General features: G+C 41.7%; 1 non-coding gene across 1 annotated transcript; it reads right to left on the reverse strand.

Annotated features, from left to right (window-relative positions):
• Window positions 1-9,925: 9,925 nt before the first annotated feature.
• Window positions 9,926-10,001, reverse strand: TRNAT-AGU (transfer RNA threonine (anticodon AGU)). Its single transcript has one exon. It is a non-coding gene; the product is annotated as a tRNA-Thr (tRNA).
• Window positions 10,002-18,927: the final 8,926 nt, after the last annotated feature.

The raw sequence follows: 18,927 nt of genomic DNA on the forward strand, positions 1-18,927 counted from the left end.
TATTGATTGATTTTAAGAGAAAGAGATAAATAGCAATTTGTTGTTCCACTTATTTATGCATTCATTGGTTGACTTTTGTATGTGCCCTGACCGAAAATCAAACCTGAAACTGTGGTATATCAGAGTGACACTCTAACCAACTGATCTACCCACCCAAGGGTATCTCTTTATTTTTTATTTGTATACCTTCTGTTTATCTTTTTTTCTTTTATTCTTTCCTTTACAGTGCTGCCCTGGTTTCTGGTAAAATACTGAATACAAATGGTGAAGATGAACAACCTGCTGTCCTGCCAGTTCTAGAAAAAAAATTCAGTCTTTCAACATAAAGGATGATCTTAATCTTAAGATTTTTTTTTTGTAGATGTTCATTATTAAATTTAGAAAGTACCTTCTATTCCAAGTTTACTGGCAGGTTTTATCAAAATTCACTCTTGGTATGGTGAGGTACATTGATCAATGTTCAAATGCTAACCAGCTTTGCATTCCTAGAATAAACCCTCACTTGTTCATAATGTCTTATCCTTTTTTTTTTTTTTTTTTTTAAGTTTTTTTTATTTTGCAAGTGTGTGTGATTCTTTTTTTTTTAATTTTATTTATTCATTTTAGAGAGGAGAGGCAGAGAGGAGAGAGAGACAGAGAGAGAGAAGGGGGGAGGAGCTGGAAGCATCAACTCCCATATGTGCCTTGACCAGGCAAGCCCAGGGTTTCGAACCGGCGACCTCAGCATTTCCAGGTCGACGCTTTATCCACTGCGCCACCACAGGTCAGGCTGTCTTATCCTTTTTATATCTTGCTGAATCTAGTCTGTCAAAATTTTATTTGGGCTTTTACGTTCATGCTCGTGAGGAATATTGGTCTGTGATTTTCCTTTCTTCTATCATATATAACTGGTCTTGGTGTTGGGTTAATATAGGTTTATACAACGAGTTGAAAATTACTCCTTCCTCCTGTGTTTTCTGAAATAGTTTCTGAAGAATTTGTATTATTTCTTCTTTAACCATTTGATAGATACTACCAGTGAAGCCATCTGGGATTGGAGTTTTCTTTGTGGCAAGGTTTTAAATTACTGATTCAAAATCTTTAGTAGAAATAAGATTATTTGGATTTTTTATTTCTTCTTATGTCAGTTTAGTAAATTGTGTCTTTTGAAGAAGTTGTTTATTTCATCTAAATAGTTCAGTTTATAAACATCTCCTTATTATCCTTTAATGCCTGTAAGCTTATAGTTGTGTTCCTCTTTTATTCTTGGTGTTATTAATTTGTACCTTCTTTTTTCATTCATCGATCTTTCAAAGAACCAACTTTTGGTTTTATTAATATTCTCTGGTTTTATTTGTTTTCTGTTTTACTTAATTCTGCTCTTATCTTTTTAAATTATAACTGCTTACTTTGGGTTTACTTTTCTCTTTTTCTGATTTCTTTTTTGTTTTTCGTGCAGATGGATCTTTAAAACATTATACTAAGTGAAAGACTTATGTAAGAGTACAGACTATGTGATTTAATTTACACAAAGTTCTAAAACAGGCAAAATTAATTATGGAGCAAAAAAAAATCAAAACAGTATTTGCCTCTGAGATGTGGGGATAAAAGAAGAGTCATAAAGAAATTAGCTGGACTGATAGGAATATTCTGTATCTTTTTTAATATCATTTTTATTCTTCAATTACAGTTACTTGCTTTGGCAAGAGAGTAGCTATGATGAAGGGGGAAAGGTTGCTGGCTGTTAAGGAAGAGTTAACTATGGAAGTGACAGTTAAACTTAGTTGTGAAAGATGATTAGGAAATTTCTAGACAGAGAATGTAGTGAAGGGCATTCCAGATAGAAGAAATAGCATTTGCAAGAGCAGGATATTTTTCAAACACATCACATGGTCATAAAATGCTAGAGTTGGGTATTACATTGGGAAGGTGCGCATCAGGAAAAGTAAGTGTGCGGGTATAGAGAGGACTCCTGAAGGCTAGTCAGAGCCAGCTGTGACAAGTGGAGACAGATTAGCTCCTGGCCTTCCGGGGCCATGACCACTGCTTTATAGTCTCCATTTTCCATCTAAAACTTTTATTTTCTTTTAGATATAGTAGGTTGATACAATACCACCTACATTTTTTTTTTACTATATAAAAATGTACTTATGGTCCCAGAGTGTGAGATTTAAGGCAGGTGATTTAAAAAATATGCATATTTTAAAAAGCAAAAAACTAAAAGGGTTTATATTTTGGAACTGATTATAGATTTTTGAATCCTTAAATTCAAAAGGCTAAAATAATAAAAACTTCTGACTTGGAGTGATGAACACACAATATAATGTACGTATGATGTGTTGTGGAGTTGTGTTCTTCAAACCTATATAATTTTGTAACTAGTGTCATCCCAATAAATTCAATAAAAAGGAAAAAATAGAGAAAAAATAAAATAATCAATACTTCCAAATAAATGACAACTGGTGCCTAGTCCAAGCCTATTTTCATCAACTCAAAGTCCAAACTCTGTAGGAGAATAATGTCATTGATATGAAACACAGATGGGTATGAAAACTGATATAAATTGGGGGGCTTTAAAAAATGTCCTCCAAATTTTTTACAATTGGCAATTATTAAACTGATATTGATATTATATCAACCATTATATATTTGAATTGTTATATTAAGCAATAAGGAGTAGGAAATTATATGTGGCAAACTGGTCAGGATTATAATATTGGTGTTTTATTCTTTTTAAAATTTTATTTATTGATTTAGGGAGAGAGAAAAAGAGAGAGAAAGATCAATTTGTTGTTTCATTTATTTATACATTTATTGTATTATTCACGTATGTGCCATGACCAGGCATTGAACCTGCAACCTTGGTGTGAGGGGACAATGTTCTAACCAACTGAGCTACCTGGCCAGGGCCTGGTTTTCTATTTATTTATTTATTTATTTATTTATTTATTTATTTATTTATTTCTGATGTTTACCTACATGTTCTCTTTACACTTTTTAAAAAAAAATTATTTATTCATGTTACAGAGGAGAAAGCAAGAGAGAGAGAGAGAGAGAGAGAAGCAGGGAAGGAGCAGAAAGCATCAACTCCCATATGTGCCTTGACCAGGCAAGCTCAGGGTTTTGAACTGGCAACCTCAGCATTCCAGGTCGACACTTTATCCACTGTGCAACCACAGGTCAGGCCTGGTTTTTTATTCTTTTTTTTTTTTTTCTGAAGTGAGAAGGAGGGAGGCAGAGACAGGCTCCCACATGTGCCTGACCAGGATCCACCGGCATGCCCACTAGGGGTGATGCTCTGCCCATCTGGGGCATTGTTCTGTTGCAACTGGAACCATTCTAGCACCTGAGGTGGAGGCCATGGAGCCATCCTCAGCGCCTAGGCTAACTTTTGCTCTAATGGAGCCTTGGCTGTGGGAGGGGAAGAGAGAGATGGAGAGAAAGGAGAGGGTAAAGGGGTGGAGAAGCAGATGGGCACCTCTCCTGTGTGCCCTGACCAGGATTCAAACCCAGGACATCCACATGCTGGGCTGACATTCTACCACTGAGCCAACTGGCCAGGGCCTGGTTTTTTATTTTTAATAGTAGTATTTCTTGTTAACTTCATTAGAGTTCAGTATTAAATATTAAGAATAAGCAATGAGCAGAACAATTATAGATTCATCCATCCATTTGACAAATGTTTGACAGTTCAGTATGAGCAAAAAATGTAATATGGTTTTAGATTCTAAGTGATGCAAAAGCAAGTAGTTATTTCTCCTTGCTTAAAACAACATGAGGAATATGTTGAACTGTAGTGTGAAGAAAAACCATTCAAATGAATTTGTAAACTTATGGTCTTGGTGGATTGAGATGAAATAGTTGTGAGAATCCCCCAAAAGTCCTATGGAAATCATGCTATTTCCATTGACTGCTATGTACAACTGACTAAAACTTTCTTGGATGTTGTACCTACCTGTATTTTCCTTCAAACTGAGATGTCACTAAGACTCTTTACATTGGATTGAACTCAGTCCCATCTTGTACTTGGAAGCCTGATGCTACAATAAGACTCATTTTCTATGCATACACATTTACATATATAATATTTTTAAGTTGCATTTCTTGAAAATGTAGCATAAGCCAATAGATGTACTGTCACTTTGACCTAGCAATCCTACTCCTGGAAATTTATACAAAAGACTAACTCCACAGAAGGAAAAAAACCTATATGCATGAACATTCTTTTTTTACTATTTATTCACTTGGAGGGGGGAGAGAGAAAATGGAGGGAGGAGGAGCAGAAAGCATCAACTCTCATATATGCCTTGACTAAGCAAGCCCAGGGTTTCGAACCAGCAACCTCAGCATTCCAGGTCAATGCTTTCTCCACTGCGCCACAGGTCAGATCAAAGATTCTTATTACAAGGCTACCTGTAGAAAATCGGGAAGTAACCTGAGTGTCTACAACAGGAAATAGTTGAGAGGAGCACAGTGCCTCAACAGTGTGTCATGTTATGTGATCAATAAAGCCAAAACCAGGAAGACTGCAGAAATGCCAAATATGTTTTTGATAAACCTGAAATTAAAAGGCAGAAATTTTAAAATGGTATTTACATTGCAATTATAAATATGAGGAAAAGATGAGCAAAGGACCAGAGATAAAATGGAAGAATGGAAACAATTGTGTTAAGATGGAGGAATTAGGAGTTCGTTTTACTTCTTGAAAATATGTTTCAAGTTTTGTTTTACGTCATCTTTTCAGTTGAAAATTATGCCGTGTACAATCAACTCACAACATGAGAATGGGCACATAGAGAACAAATAAAGCTGGGCTTTTACAGGGTTGCCCGTTTGTGTTCCCTGTGAAAGCCCTGCTCTAGCTTGCTCTCTAGTCTCATCATTCTTACCATTGTTTTCGCCCATGCAAAGCTGCTTCCAATGTACTATGTTGGGCCCCACCTCAAACATATCAAATCTGAACCTCCGGAGGTTGGGCCTGGGCAAAGGTATTTTATTTAGATCCACCTTTCACCCCACATAATTCTGAGTTGCAGCTAGGTTCAGAATTACTGATGTCACCATGCAAGAGAACCGCTGTCCTTAAAGACGACATTTCTAAAATTAAATAAAAGCTTTATTTTAAAGAACATTAAAATTAATGGTTGGGTGACTATTTTCAATTTGACTCCCTGGGATGTAGGACAATGTAGTAAATGTGTTCTCACTACCGCTCAAGGCGTGCTTTCGTCCTGTCCTTGGAACACACCAGACTGTACACTGGAGATCCCGGGAAGGGAGCGGAGCCCATCCCAGACCACGTCTGCAAGGCAGGGCCTCTGTGGCCTCATGACTTAGCAAGGAGGCAGCTAGGGGTTCTGGAGTTTTTTCCAGAAGGTGAGTATTCCTTTCTTCATTAAATTTAAATATGATGTTCAAAAGGCTCTACGCGCCCTGAATTTTTATTTTGATTCCTAGCGATTCTCACAAGCTGCTCCCTGCAAGTACAGGAAGCCTCGTTGCCTCCAGCTTCCCCTACTGCAGCCTCGGTGGGGGTGGCGAGCCCTCGGAGGGTGGCCAGGAGGAAGAGAGCCCTGGGAATGGCCCTCTCAGACTGGCCTGGTGGGGAGGCCTCTCCGCCTGCTCCTTTTTCCAAAATGAGCACCTCATAATTCATTCTCTTATTGGCTGCTGGTCCTTACGTTTTCTCTTTGATTATTAGGTTTCATAAATGGGCCACTGTCCCAGACTATTAGAGTTGAGAAGAACTTGCCCCAATTCTTATACTTTAAAATTGAAAAACTGAGGCCTAAAAGCAAAAATGATTTGCCCACAATCACATCACTTGGTGAGGCAAAGCTGCTTTCCTGCTTTCGAGGTCACTCTCCATACGATCCACTCACAATCTATAGGGTATGTGATTTAAGTTCTAAATGGGGGGATGCTCTTCAACAATTTAGCCACACACTCTTGCCCAGTCACCAAGTGACAGGTACACATACCTGAGACATCTGCTGTAGGGTATTGAAAGCATTCAGAGTGGGTCATCTGGGAGGGAAGCTCAAGGGAGACTGAACCATTGACTCTGGCCTGTTAACAGCACATTTTCTTAAGAGCAGACAGAAGAAGTAAGACCCATTTGTAACTCTAACCTACCCGAGATTGCCTGTTTAACCACTCAACACAAAATGCCAAGTGGGAGTTAAATAACTCAGAGCTCAAGGGCTCTGCCTATATGTTATCAATAATCTACTTTTTTTTCCAAGTGAGAGGAGGGAAGATAGTGAGGCAGACTCCTGCATACACCCTGACTGGGATCCACTCAGCAACTCCACCTGGGGCTGACGCTTGGACCAGCCGAGGTATCCTCAGTGCCCAGGGATTATAAAGATGCCCAGTATAATCATGTATGACCTTATCTTAATTAATTACATCTTAACTAATTACAGGTTCTGAAGGACATGAATTTGGAAGGGATTTACTCCATATACCTATCATTACAATGCTGTATTTAGGTTTATAATGAGAAATAAACTACAGTTTTTTTAATCAATAGTCAGTTCAGGTCCTGCAGTTTATAGGAAAGAAAATACCATGTAAAATGAGGGTTGATCTCTCACCAAGACAGTGTAAATAATAAGGCCAAACAAAGTCCAGGTCTGAGTGACTAATTTGCTTTTTGTTTTCAAAGTAATAGTAAAGTTACATGAACACATACATCTGAAAAGAAAACAAAAAGACCTTTCTGCCAAACTACTTTCAGTAATGATGGTCTCAGTCCTGGCCAGGAAGTGAATGGCTGTAGCTCTGGCCAGGTGGTCTGGCAGGTCTGTGCTGGGGGTCTCCAATGTAAGGGTGAGGCAAGGGCTGCCAACTGTTTTCTAGTTACTTTTAAAAGGGAAAATGTTCATGCTCCATGAAACAAAAATGTAGAATAAATTCAACCTCTGAAAATAATAATCAAGACTGATCAGGTGGTGGTGCAGTGGATAGAGCATCAGACTAAGACACGGAGGACCCAGGTTCAAAACCTGAGGGTGCCAGCATAAGCTTGGGCTCATGTGATTTGACCATGGGCTCACCAACTTGAGTCCAGGCAGGGTTGTCAGCTTAAGTGTGGGATCATAGAGATGACCCCATGGTTGCTGGTTTGAGCCCAAGTTCGCTGGCTTAGCTGGAGCCCCCCAGTCAAGGCACATATGAGAAAGCAATCAATGAACAACTAAGGTGCCACAACAAAGAATTGATGCTTCTTATCTCTCTCCCTTCCTGTCTGTCCCTGTCTCTCTCTCTTTTGATAAAAAAAAAATCATAATCAAACACATCCCTAAACCACCAGATCTCTGTCCCAGACTCCCCTACTGACAATTTCTCCCCACGGTGAGTTCTGAGCTTGTTTCACTGATGTCCAGGAAGAAATTCCAGGAGAGAAAGTAAACAAGGACAGCATGATGCCTTGCCTCCCTTACCTGCCCAGTCAGCTGCTGCCAGCCATGCTCTCACATGGCATTGTCTTAACACATTTTTATATGGCCATGTCCAATTCAGGATAAAGTCACAATGCATTGCCTGAGAACTATAGAGCCCATGAAGCTGCTTTGAAACTATGAGCTAGTGATGTCTGGTGACCACAGGAATTTTCTTTCTCTCTTTTGTCTCTTACACACACACACATTTCACACGCTCTTTAGTGTGTTCCCTGTTTGATATACCTTCCCTACTCTTCTAGTCTACCTGTTCCTCACACACATGCACAATTAACCCCCAGCACCTGGCTTTACAAGGGTCCTGCACCTCTAGGCTTTGCACCCAAATGCTGCTCATGTAGTACCTAAGCATATTCCCATCCTCTTCCCATTTAATGTGACACATAGAGTTTTAGCTGCATCACTCATAAAATCAATTGCCTGCAACACAACTCTATACATAATTCAAGACCTGTGGGAGAGTCACCCCACCAAAGCTGTTAGTACCCCACCAGAGAACAGCAGGGCAGACACCTTTGCCTCTTTTCTCCATGGACAACCTCCTGCCCCTAAGCACATACTTTTAGTATTTCAATGCTAAAGCTAGACTGCAGCACAGAAGAAGTGTAAAAGCCCAAATATAAAGAAAGCTAAAGAGTTTCACTTTAAAAAGTGTATTTGTGTACCATTTAATTAAAGTTTAATCTTTTAAAAAAATTTTTAATTTTTGATTTTAGAGACAGAGAAAGGGAGAGAGAGGGTTAGCCTGAAACATCGATCCTGACTGGGACCAAACCCACAATCTCTGTGTATCGGGACAGTGCTCTAACCAACTGGGCTATCCAGCCACTGGGGACCAAACCCACAATCTCTGTGTAGCGGGACAGTGCTCTAACCAACTGGGCTATCCAGCCACTGGGGACCAAACCCACAATCTCTGTGTATCGGGACAGTGCTCTAACCAACTGCTATCCAGCCACTGGGGACCAAACCCACAATCTCTGTGTAGCGGGACAGCGCTCTAACCAACTGCTATCCAGCCACTGGGGACCAAACCCACAATCTCTGTGTAGCGGGACAGCGCTCTAACCAACTGCTATCCAGCCACTAGGGACCAAACCCACAATCTCTGTGTATCGGGACAGTGCTCTAACCAACTGCTATCCAGCCACTGGGGACCAAACCCACAATCTCTGTGTATCGGGACAGCGCTCTAACCAACTGCTATCCAGCCACTGGGGACCAAACCCACAATCTCTGTGTAGCGGGACAGCGCTCTAACCAACTGCTATCCAGCCACTGGGATCAAACCCACAACCTCTGTGTATCGGGACAGTGCTCTAACCAACTGGGCTATCCAGCCACTGGGGACCAAACCCACAATCTCTGTGTATCGGGACAGTGCTCTAACCAACTGGGCTATCCAGCCACTGGGGACCAAACCCACAATCTCTGTGTATCGGACAGTGCTCTAACCAACTGGGCTATCCAGCCACTGGGGACCAAACCCACAATCTCTGTGTAGCGGGACAGCGCTCTAACCAACTGCTATCCAGCCACTGGGGTCAAACCCACAATCTCTGTATATCGGACAGTGCTCTAACCAACTGCTATCCAGCCACTGGGATCAAACCCACAACCTCTGTGTATCGGGACAGTGCTCTAACCAACTGGGCTATCCAGCCACTGGGGTCAAACCCACAATCTCTGTGTATCGGGACAGCTCTCTAACCAACTGGGCTATCCAGCCACTGGGATCAAACCCACAATCTCTGTGTATCGGGACAGTGCTCTAACCAACTGCTATCCAGCCACTGGGGTCAAACCCACAATCTCTGTGTATCGGACAGTGCTCTAACCAACTGCTATCCAGCCACTGGGGACCAAACCCACAATCTCTGTGTATCGGGACAGTGCTCTAACCAACTGCTATCCAGCCACTGGGGACCAAACCCACAATCTCTGTGTAGCGGGACAGCGCTCTAACCAACTGCTATCCAGCCACTGGGGTCAAACCCACAATCTCTGTGTATCAGGACAGTGCTCTAACCAACTGCTATCCAGCCAGGGCCGCTCAGCCTTTTCTGCCTTACTTTTTGCTTTCCTACTTTCTCATTTAAATGGTAACATTAAATACACTGTGGTATACCTTGTTTCTTAATATATCTTTATTTATTTATTTATTTTTGGGTTTTTTTTGTATTTTTCTGAAGCTGGAAACAGGGAGAGACAGTCAGACAGACTCCCGCATGCGCCCGACCGGATCCACCCGGCACGCCTACCAGGGGCGACGCTCTGCCCACCAAGGGGCGATGCTCTGCCCATCCTGGGCGTCGCCATGTTGCGACCAGAGCCACTCTAGCGCCTGAGGCAGAGGCCACAGAGCCATCCCCAGCGCCCGGGCCATCTTTGCTCCAATGGAGCCTTGGCTGCGGGAAGGGAAGAGAGAGACAGAGAGGAAGGGGGGGGCGGTGGAGAAGCAGATGGGCACTTCTCCTGTGTGCCCTGGCCGGGAATCGAACCCGGGTCCTCCGCACACTAGGCCGACGCTCTACCGCTGAGCCAACCGGCCAGGGCAATATATCTTTATTGATGTGTATTTTAAATAGCATGTATTTTACCCATTAAAGGATACAATTCAATGATTTTTAAAGTAAATTAGCAAGTTGTGCAATCATAAATATATATCCGTTTCTGAGTGCTTTCATCACTTTAATGAGATTCCTCGTGTCCATTTACAATTAATCTTCCCCATGTTCTCCCCCACCCCTACCTCCTGCCTCCCAGGCAACATCTTTTGCCTGCTGACTAGCAGATATTATAGGTAATTTTTGGTATTGGCATCACAGTTTAGACTTGGCCAGTTTCCTTCCCATCTGAGGAACCGAGGCGTTTTCCCAGTGCCTGTCCTCCTGTGGTTGTGATGGTGAATGTGAGGGCTGGGAGCCATGAGGGAACTGTGGCTGGCACAGGGAATTAGACTTGAATCCAGAAGCCTTTATGCCCCTATGCCCCCCAGTCACACCACATCTCTGCCAAAAACAACTTTTTAAAAAGCTTGAAAACAAAATTCACAGGAAAAATGACTACAAACCTGTCTTAAATTTTCTTTAAATGAAAAAAAAATTAATTTTTAAAAATCCTGAATTACTATGACCTAAAAGGTTTTTCCCAACTAAAAAGCAACAATTGAGATAAAATAAGTCACCACCATGCTCAGAAACACAAGGAAATTCCTGTCACTGACCATTTGAAGGTTTTTTCAAAAAAGAAGAGTCAAAGTAAACACCAGAGTCAAGAACCACAGAACTTGTTAAGACTCCAAAAAAGCTGTTGTTTTTTTTTCCTAATTTTTATTTATTGATTTTAGTGAGACAGACGGGACGGAGAGGGAGAGAGCGAGACAGGAACATCAATCTATTCCCGTTAGTTACCCTGTCTGGGGATCAAACCCGTAACCTCTGTGATACTAACCGACCAAGCTATACATCCAGCGCCAACAAGGCTGTTTTGAAGAGCGATAGTATATCAGAAAATGGAAAGAAAGGCAATTGAATCAAATTGTAATACAATTTTATTTTAAAAACACACAAGTTGTAATAAAATCAGATTTAATGTTGCTGCCTTGGTTTTCCTCTGTGCTCCCTGAGAGGAGGTTCTCAATTAATATTGTCCTAGAGAATAAATAAGTGAACGAGGGTTTATTGTTTATTATTTATTATTTATTACGCTAGAAAATGGGGATTTAAACAATGACAAAGTCCCTGATGTCAAGACATCCAAGTACAATGGAGAAGCAAGCACATAAAAAAATTTTTTCTACATAGTATGATAATCTACAGAAGTAATTTAAAGGTAGAGAGCTAGCCCCAAATGGGCAATAATTGATAGGCGTTGGGGAGGGGAAGTGACTAAGGAAACTGCACATGCTCACATCCTCCAGGAGAGCCATGGCAGAGAAGGGTATTCTGGGTAGAGGAAACAGCATATGCAAAGGGAATAAGTAGTTTAGTCTAACTAGAGCATAAAATGTGACAAGATAGGTTTCATCCTGGAGCCATGGGTGAAAACAGGCCTAGGTAAGGTCAGGTGTGAGAAGCAAGAAGCAGTTTGATGGTCAAGTTCAAAGGGATTGGTGGGAAGCAAAAGTAGGCACAAAGCAAAAGGTCTTAAACCGAAGACAGACCAGACAGACTGAATATCAGTGTAAAGAATAACAGAGCAGGCCCTGGCCAGTTGGCTCAGCGGTAGAGCATCGGCCTGGCGTGCGGGGGACCCGGGTTCGATTACCAGCCAGGGCACACAGGAGAAGCGCCCATTTGCTTCTCCACCCCCCCCCTTCCTCTCTTCCCCTCCCGCAGCCAAGGCTCCATTGGAGCAAAGATAGCCCAGGCGCTGGGGATGGCTCCTTGGCCTCTGCCCCAGGCGCTAGAGTGGCTCTGGTCGTGGCAGAGCGACGCCCCGGAGGGGCAGAGCATCGCCCCCTGGTGGGCAGAGCATCGCCCCTGGTGGGCGTGCCGGGTGGATCCCGGTCGGGGGCATGCGGGAGTCTGTCTGACTGTCTCTCCCCATTTCCAGCTTCAGAAAAATACAAAAGAAAAAAAAAAAAAGAATAACAGAGCAAATCTTTTGTGCTAGTTTATACACAGGAGCTCAGTGCTGAGGATGTTGGGTATGGCAGGAATAGACGCCATCGCTCTGATGGGCTCTCTTGGGACCACGCCCACACCCCTTCTTGGGCATGAATTTTTTATTTCCTTTCTCTTAAACTCTAAGGGTTCCCACAAGACTTAGAACCAGGGAGTAGAGGACAGCAGCAGCCATTCCCGACTTACCCCTAAACCTGTCTCCAAAGCCCCCTTTTTCTCTGACTTCACAGTGAGCTAACAGCAGTCCCAGGCAGGGCTCGCTTCTTTCCTGTAACACTTCTCGGAAGCCAAAGCAGCCCCGCCTGGTCTCTCTCTTGTTGCTTCTTCTCTCTCAAGCCCTTCCTTGTTTCACTGTCCCCAGTTTTAATATACATATTCTCAAAAAAAAAGAAGCCATAACTTTGATAAAATAAGATTTCACATGAAAATATAAATGAATTTTGTGATGGAAAGGTAGATTTGCAAGATAGGAGTAAAGGAATGTAAATGCTCTTCAAATACATGGTCAACAGTCTGTGGAAAGAGAACAGCAGACGGGTAAATGTGGACTTGGACGTATTCAAACAGTGTCCCCCAAACCAGTAAAGAAACAAATACATGGCACAGTGGGTGCGTAGGTGGGCTGGGCTAGGATGAGCTAGCATCCTGTTAGATGTGCACACACTGGTCTTTGTAAATACGATGCACTCTCCCTCATGAAGAAGTCAACTATAAGGATAAGGGCAAAAAGAGTGGGAAAGTTCTGCCTCCTGGGACACACTGGAAAATCTTTCATTGACTTTGAATATGAAAAGAGCAGCTTCTCCTAAACCATGTTGTTCAGCACCATACTGAGGTTCTTTGGCTAGATGGGGTGTGATTCATACACTCCTCTATAGAGTTCTTGAAAAACCATATCTCAGTATTAAAATTTATTGCTACAGGCAGTAGTTGAAAACTGTCCAGGCCAGAGCATGAGATGTGTAAATTATTGCTTTCCACTATTAGAAGTCATGCAAAATGCTGGTTATTAACCCATAATCTAAGGGAATACTTTTTTTTAAGTGGAGACTCCAGTATGAATTGGGTTAATGTACGAAGGTTCAGACTGTGTGTTGGAGTGTGACCCTTCCCAGTGAGGTACCAGAAAAAGGGAAACAAAATCTTTGACTCAGGCAATAGTGAAATTAGGGGGGAAAAGACAGACAGATTCGAGGGGGTGGGTAGGGAGCAAGAACCAGATTACAATGGCAGTGCCAACCAGGAACTCTCTGAGCCTGTGCTATGCAGAGAGAGGAGCCTGCTAGAGAGACAGCCATGGTCTGGTCCAGGCACAACTTGAGAGCTACTGAAGAGCTGTTGATTGAAACCCTCCTCCCATAAAAAACCAGAAGGTTTTCACCACATATTTGAAATTTGGAAAGCAGAAACTTATTTTAAATCATCCTAAAATCTCACTAGAAAGATCTGATAAATGATATCAAAAACTTTTTAACTTGTTTCAGGAAAGAAAAAAAAAACAGTACAAAGCAAGTTGTATGTTTCTACATAATATACTTCTAATTCCAAAGAGGAACTTTATGGGCAACAAATCTTTCTGTGGTCTTTATAAGGTTCCAAGTTAATGAACACCTGTGGACGTTTATATATACACCTTGCCAAGGTGGGCAATATGTTTGAGTTAACATCAAGATTTCCAGAGAAATCAAAGCTAAGTAAATGATCCCCTTGCAAAATTCTTTTATAAAATGTTTATTTATTTTTAAAGGTTTTTTGTTATTGTTGCTGTTGTCGTGTTTCCTTTATAGGATGGTGGTATGCCTCTGTCCATCTACATAACATGATGATAACTGTAGATTCACTTGGTTCCTTTGACTGGGAAATAACAAATTATGGCTTGTTCTGTATTTATGTGGACGTACCTCTAATAAAGGGAAGACACTGGGTAATACAGCAAGGATAGCTCAGTGGATACATTAATGTCTCATTCAAGGAAAGGGAAACAAGAAATTTGAAATGTGACTTCACTACAATGGTAAAGTGCGGTAGTTTGGGAAATGAGGTGAGGCTATTTGCCTTATTTTAGCATTGCTAGAGCACACACTAGCAATAGTTTTTAGTTCTAGAATTCCACTGGTTCTGGAATTCCAGCAAAGGACCTCCAAGATTATCGTATGCTCCCCAACTCCATGATACTGTTTGGAAATGCATGTGGGAGACCAGGCACCACCTTTACTTTGCTTCTGAAATTGTTCAGCAAATGATTCATCAAAGCAAAAAATTAGAAAATTCTGTGATATGATCTTAGGTTCTGACAATGTATCCAAATAATTCTTTATTGTTATTAAAAATTAAAACTGAGCTCCAGCTTCAACGGTTGATTCTTTGGCACTTTGAGAAGTTGTGATTGAAATAGCCTCTGACCTCACACAGCTGACCCTGAGGCAGCCAAGGCTGCTCCCTGGTGAGGGCTCTCTGTGGCTGCTCTTTTACACCTGAAACTGAAAGAAAAGATGTCCTGCCCCCTAAAAATGGGGTGCTGCCACATTTTGGCACATCTGCTTGTTAGAATGTTCCCCAAACCTTAACAGCTGCAGCTGGGCCTGCCAAGAGGATGCTTTAGTGACTCAAAAAGTCTTTTATTTCAGTTCTCAGTGCTATTTGTGATATTTGGATTCTTGTGTTCTTGAAGATTGCTTCTTGTTTGGAACACCAGTTATAACTTGGGGGTATCTTTTCCTTAGATCAAAGTAATTTTGTGCACACAAACAGAGGTATGGAAGTACATTAACCATATCTTTGGCACAAATAATCTTCTAGACGGGGTGAAAACACCTGAGCTATTCAATGCAAACCCGCATTTTAAAAATTGATTTAAAAAGAGAGACAGTGAGGGGAAAGAGGGGGGGAGGAGAGAGATAAGAAGCATCAATTTGTAGTTGCAGCACTTTAGTTGTTTATTGATTGCTTCTCTTACGTGCCTTGACCATGGGGCTAGAGCAAGTGACACTCTGCTCAAGCCAGCAACCTTTGGGCTCAAGCCAGAAACCATGGGATCATGTTGATTTTGTACTCAACCCCACACTCAAGTAATGAGCCCACGCTCAAAATGGCAACCTCAGAGTTTGAACCAGAGACCTCAGTGCTCTGGGTTGACACTCGATCCACTATGCCACAACTGGTCAGTCACAAACCCACATTTTTAATAAGTGGCACAAAGTGTCTCCTATTTTAAAGTTATATCCTTCTGACTTCAAGTCTTCATTCTATTTTAATGTGAAGAGTTTCTTTCATTCTATTTCTTATGGAAAAAAATTATTAGGGAGATAAAAAGTATATGCTAAAGGGATATTGATTTATTCACTTTGTACCCATTGGTGACACAAATAAAAAAGGATTTCAAGCTAACTTAGAAGTTAGCAGAGTTTTTCCCTCTTAGGCACTTGTGCAATTAACTAAGACAACAAGGAAGTCTTTAATGAAAGTTGTATCTTCAGGCTTACGCTCATGTTCTTTTAACATAACATGTTGATTTCTAATTTCTCCTTCCCAATTACTTTTTTCCTGATCATTTTTAGCCAATCAAACAAAGCTCAGTTGGTTAGACCATCTTCCCTATATGCCAGAGTTGCAAGTTTGATCTCCATTCAGGGCACATACAAGACTCGACCAATGAATGCATAAATAAGTGGAACAAGAAGTCAATGTTTCTGTCTCTCTCCCATCTCCTCTCTCTAAAATCAATCAATAAATAATTTTTTTTAAAAACCCTAAAGTTGCAGAGTTAATCATTAAAAAAGCCAAGAGATTTTCTAATATTAAAATTATGTATTTAACAAGATAAAGCATACTTCTAATTTCAAAGTATAACTTTAATTCAGGAAAAAGGTCATTATATAAATTACCTTCTTCAAATCACAGTTAATATTATAAATAATTACTTTGCCTAACCGATGGTGACACAGTAGATAAAGCATCAACCTAGGACACTGAGGTTCCAAGTTTGAAACCCCAAGGTCATCGGCTTGAATGCGGGGTCACCAGCTTGAGCATGGGATCATTGACATGATCCCAAGGTCGCTGACTTGAGCTCAAGGTGACTAGCTTGAGCAAGGAATCACTGGCTCAACTTGAGCCCCAGGTCAAGGCACATATGAAAAGAAATCAGTGACCAACTAAAGTGCCACAACTACGAGTTGATGCTTCTTATCTCTCTCCCTTCTTGACCTCCCCTCAAAAAAAATCAATAACTAGGAAATGATTTTCTAATTCAATTAATTTTTGGCAATACAAAAAAAAAATATATTTTCCCCCAAGTGTTCATTTGGCAACAGAAGATGCTATTGTAAATCATCCCTATACTGAGTTTAATAGCTTTCACTCCTTTCTACTCTGCTTTGGTTTACAGGAGCACAGGTAAATCCATTCAAATGCCTCATCTTCATCTATAATCAGATCAGTGAGTGCATAGAGGGTTGGTAGAATCCATCTGGAATCAGATATTTCAGAATTAATATTGTATAAATATTCTTAAATGGTGAATTTGTGAAGAAGAAAGGGACTCCTTTAAAATAATTTAATGAAAGTAATATGGAAAGAATTGTGACCAATTTAATAAATGAAATATATACAACTAATTATGATATATAACTCCACTACTTAAATTTCCAAGTCCTTTGCATCTTGTTTTATCCTCTTAGGTTCCTTTTTTTTTTTTCGTGTGTGTGTGTGTGTGTGTGACAGAGACAGAGAGACAGACAGACAGAAAGGGAGAGATGAGAAGCATCAATTCTTCATTGCAGCTCTTTATTGCAGCTTTTAGTTGATCACTGATTGCTTTCTCATATATGCCTTGACCAGAGGGCTACAGCAGAGTGAGTGACCCCTTGCTCAAGCCAGTGACCTTGGGCTCACGCTGGTGAGCCTTGGGCTTCAAGCCAGTGACCCTAACTCAAGCTGGTGCGCCTGTGCTCAAGCCAGATGAGCCCATGTTCAAGTTGATGAGCCTGTGCTCAAGCTGGTGACATCGGGGTTTTGAACCTGGGTCCTCTGCATCCCAGTCCAACGCTCTATCCACTGCGACACCACCTAGTCAGGCTTAGGTTACTTTTTAATGTAGATATTGTTAAAGCCATTGCACACTTGCTTTAACTTGTCCTTCTTGGTATGTGCCTTAACACATCCTAAACTCCCTGAAAGAGGCACAGTGTCAGTTCCCACCATCTTACACCAGGACAGTCTTGACCTGAGGATAAAGTTCTTTACAAGTTCACTTTGTCTCCTTATTTTCCTTTCACATGTCCTCACGTTTGCCCTTTTCCTCCGCTGTACGCTTTGTCTTGCATGTTTTCTACAATAGCAGACTTTGCACCTGCACTCGGCTGCTGTTCCTCTCATTGCTTCAACCCTCTTCCTGCCTGCTGACTCCATACCTCGCCTGAGTACTGATGAACTTGCTCTTCCAACTGCCCACCTCAGCGTTCAAGCTGTCCTCTCCCACTGGTGTCATAAGGTGTGGGGAGTTGTGGGGAAGTATAGAGAGGTGATGTGAGATGAGGTGTAGTACGGTGAGGTGTGGGAAGGTGCGGGGAGGTGATGTGAGATGAGCTGTAGTATGGTGAGATGTGGGAAGGTGTGGGGAGGTGATGTGAGATGAGGTGTAGTACGGTGAGGTGTGGGAAGGTGCGGGGAGGTGATGTGAGATGAGGTGTAGTACGGTGAGGTGTGGGAAGGTGCGGGGAGGTGATGTGAGATGAGGTGTAGTACGGTGAGGTGTGGGAAGGTGCGGGGAGGTGATGTGAGATGAGGTGTAGTACGGTGAGGTGTGGGGAGGTGCGGGGAGGTGATGTGAGATGAGGTGTAGTATGGTGAGGTGTGGGGAGGTGTTCTGAGATGAGGGGTAGTACTGTGAGGTGTGGGGAGGTGATGTGAGATGAGGTGTAGTACGGTGAGGTGTGGGAAGGTGCGGGGAGGTGATGTGAGATGAGGTGTAGTACGGTGAGGTGTGGGAAGGTGCGGGGAGGTGTTCTGAGATGAGGCATGGTATGATGAGTATGGTGAGGTGGGAGGAGAAGTGAGGTTCTGGTTTATTCCTCACAATGGGAGGAAGTATAACCTGCTCTGGAAAACCTATCATTAGCCAAAAATGCCTAACTTTCTGGCAAAACTTTCTCTTTGCCAGTTGACACTGGAAAAACAAACACAATCTCTCTGTAATTTGTCTTCTTGATATAGGAAAGTGCCCTGGATTACCTACCATCTTAATAGATCATTCTATCCACTAAGCTTGCTTTAATCTACTACTACCTGGGAGGTATGTGTGATTTTATAAAAAGCTTTTGAGGAGGTGCTTGGAGAAGTTTTTCTATCCCCTTACCCCTTGAGTAAACTGCTGTGCCTGTGTTACTCACTTTTCACCACCCTTACGCCCCATCCTCTGCATCCTTAAGATCGTATGTAAAGAGGACAAAATCATTTTCAAGATGGTAGGCTATACATTTAATTTTTAAGTCTTTAGTTTTTAGTACAGTTTTAAGTTCACACCAAAATTGAGGGAAAGATGCAGAGGTTTCTCACACATCCCCTGCTCCCACATGTTCATAGCCTTCCCCATTTATCACCATCGCCCACCAGAGCGGCACATTGTTACAACTGATGAACCTGTATTGTTACCCAAATTCCACAGATTCATTCTGTCTTTGTCAGTATTTGGTGGTGTCAGTGTTTTGGATTGTGCCATTCTAACAGGTGTGTAGTGGTACCTCGTTGTTGTTTTAATTTGTGTATAATATTTAATTTTTTAAAATTATATCTCCTATAAGTTTTGACAAATGTGTAATGACATGATGTTTCATTACAATACATTAAATACAGAG

The sequence above is a fragment of the Saccopteryx leptura genome, chromosome 4 (assembly GCF_036850995.1).
Source record: "Saccopteryx leptura isolate mSacLep1 chromosome 4, mSacLep1_pri_phased_curated, whole genome shotgun sequence".
Taxonomy (NCBI): Eukaryota; Metazoa; Chordata; class Mammalia; order Chiroptera; family Emballonuridae; genus Saccopteryx; species Saccopteryx leptura.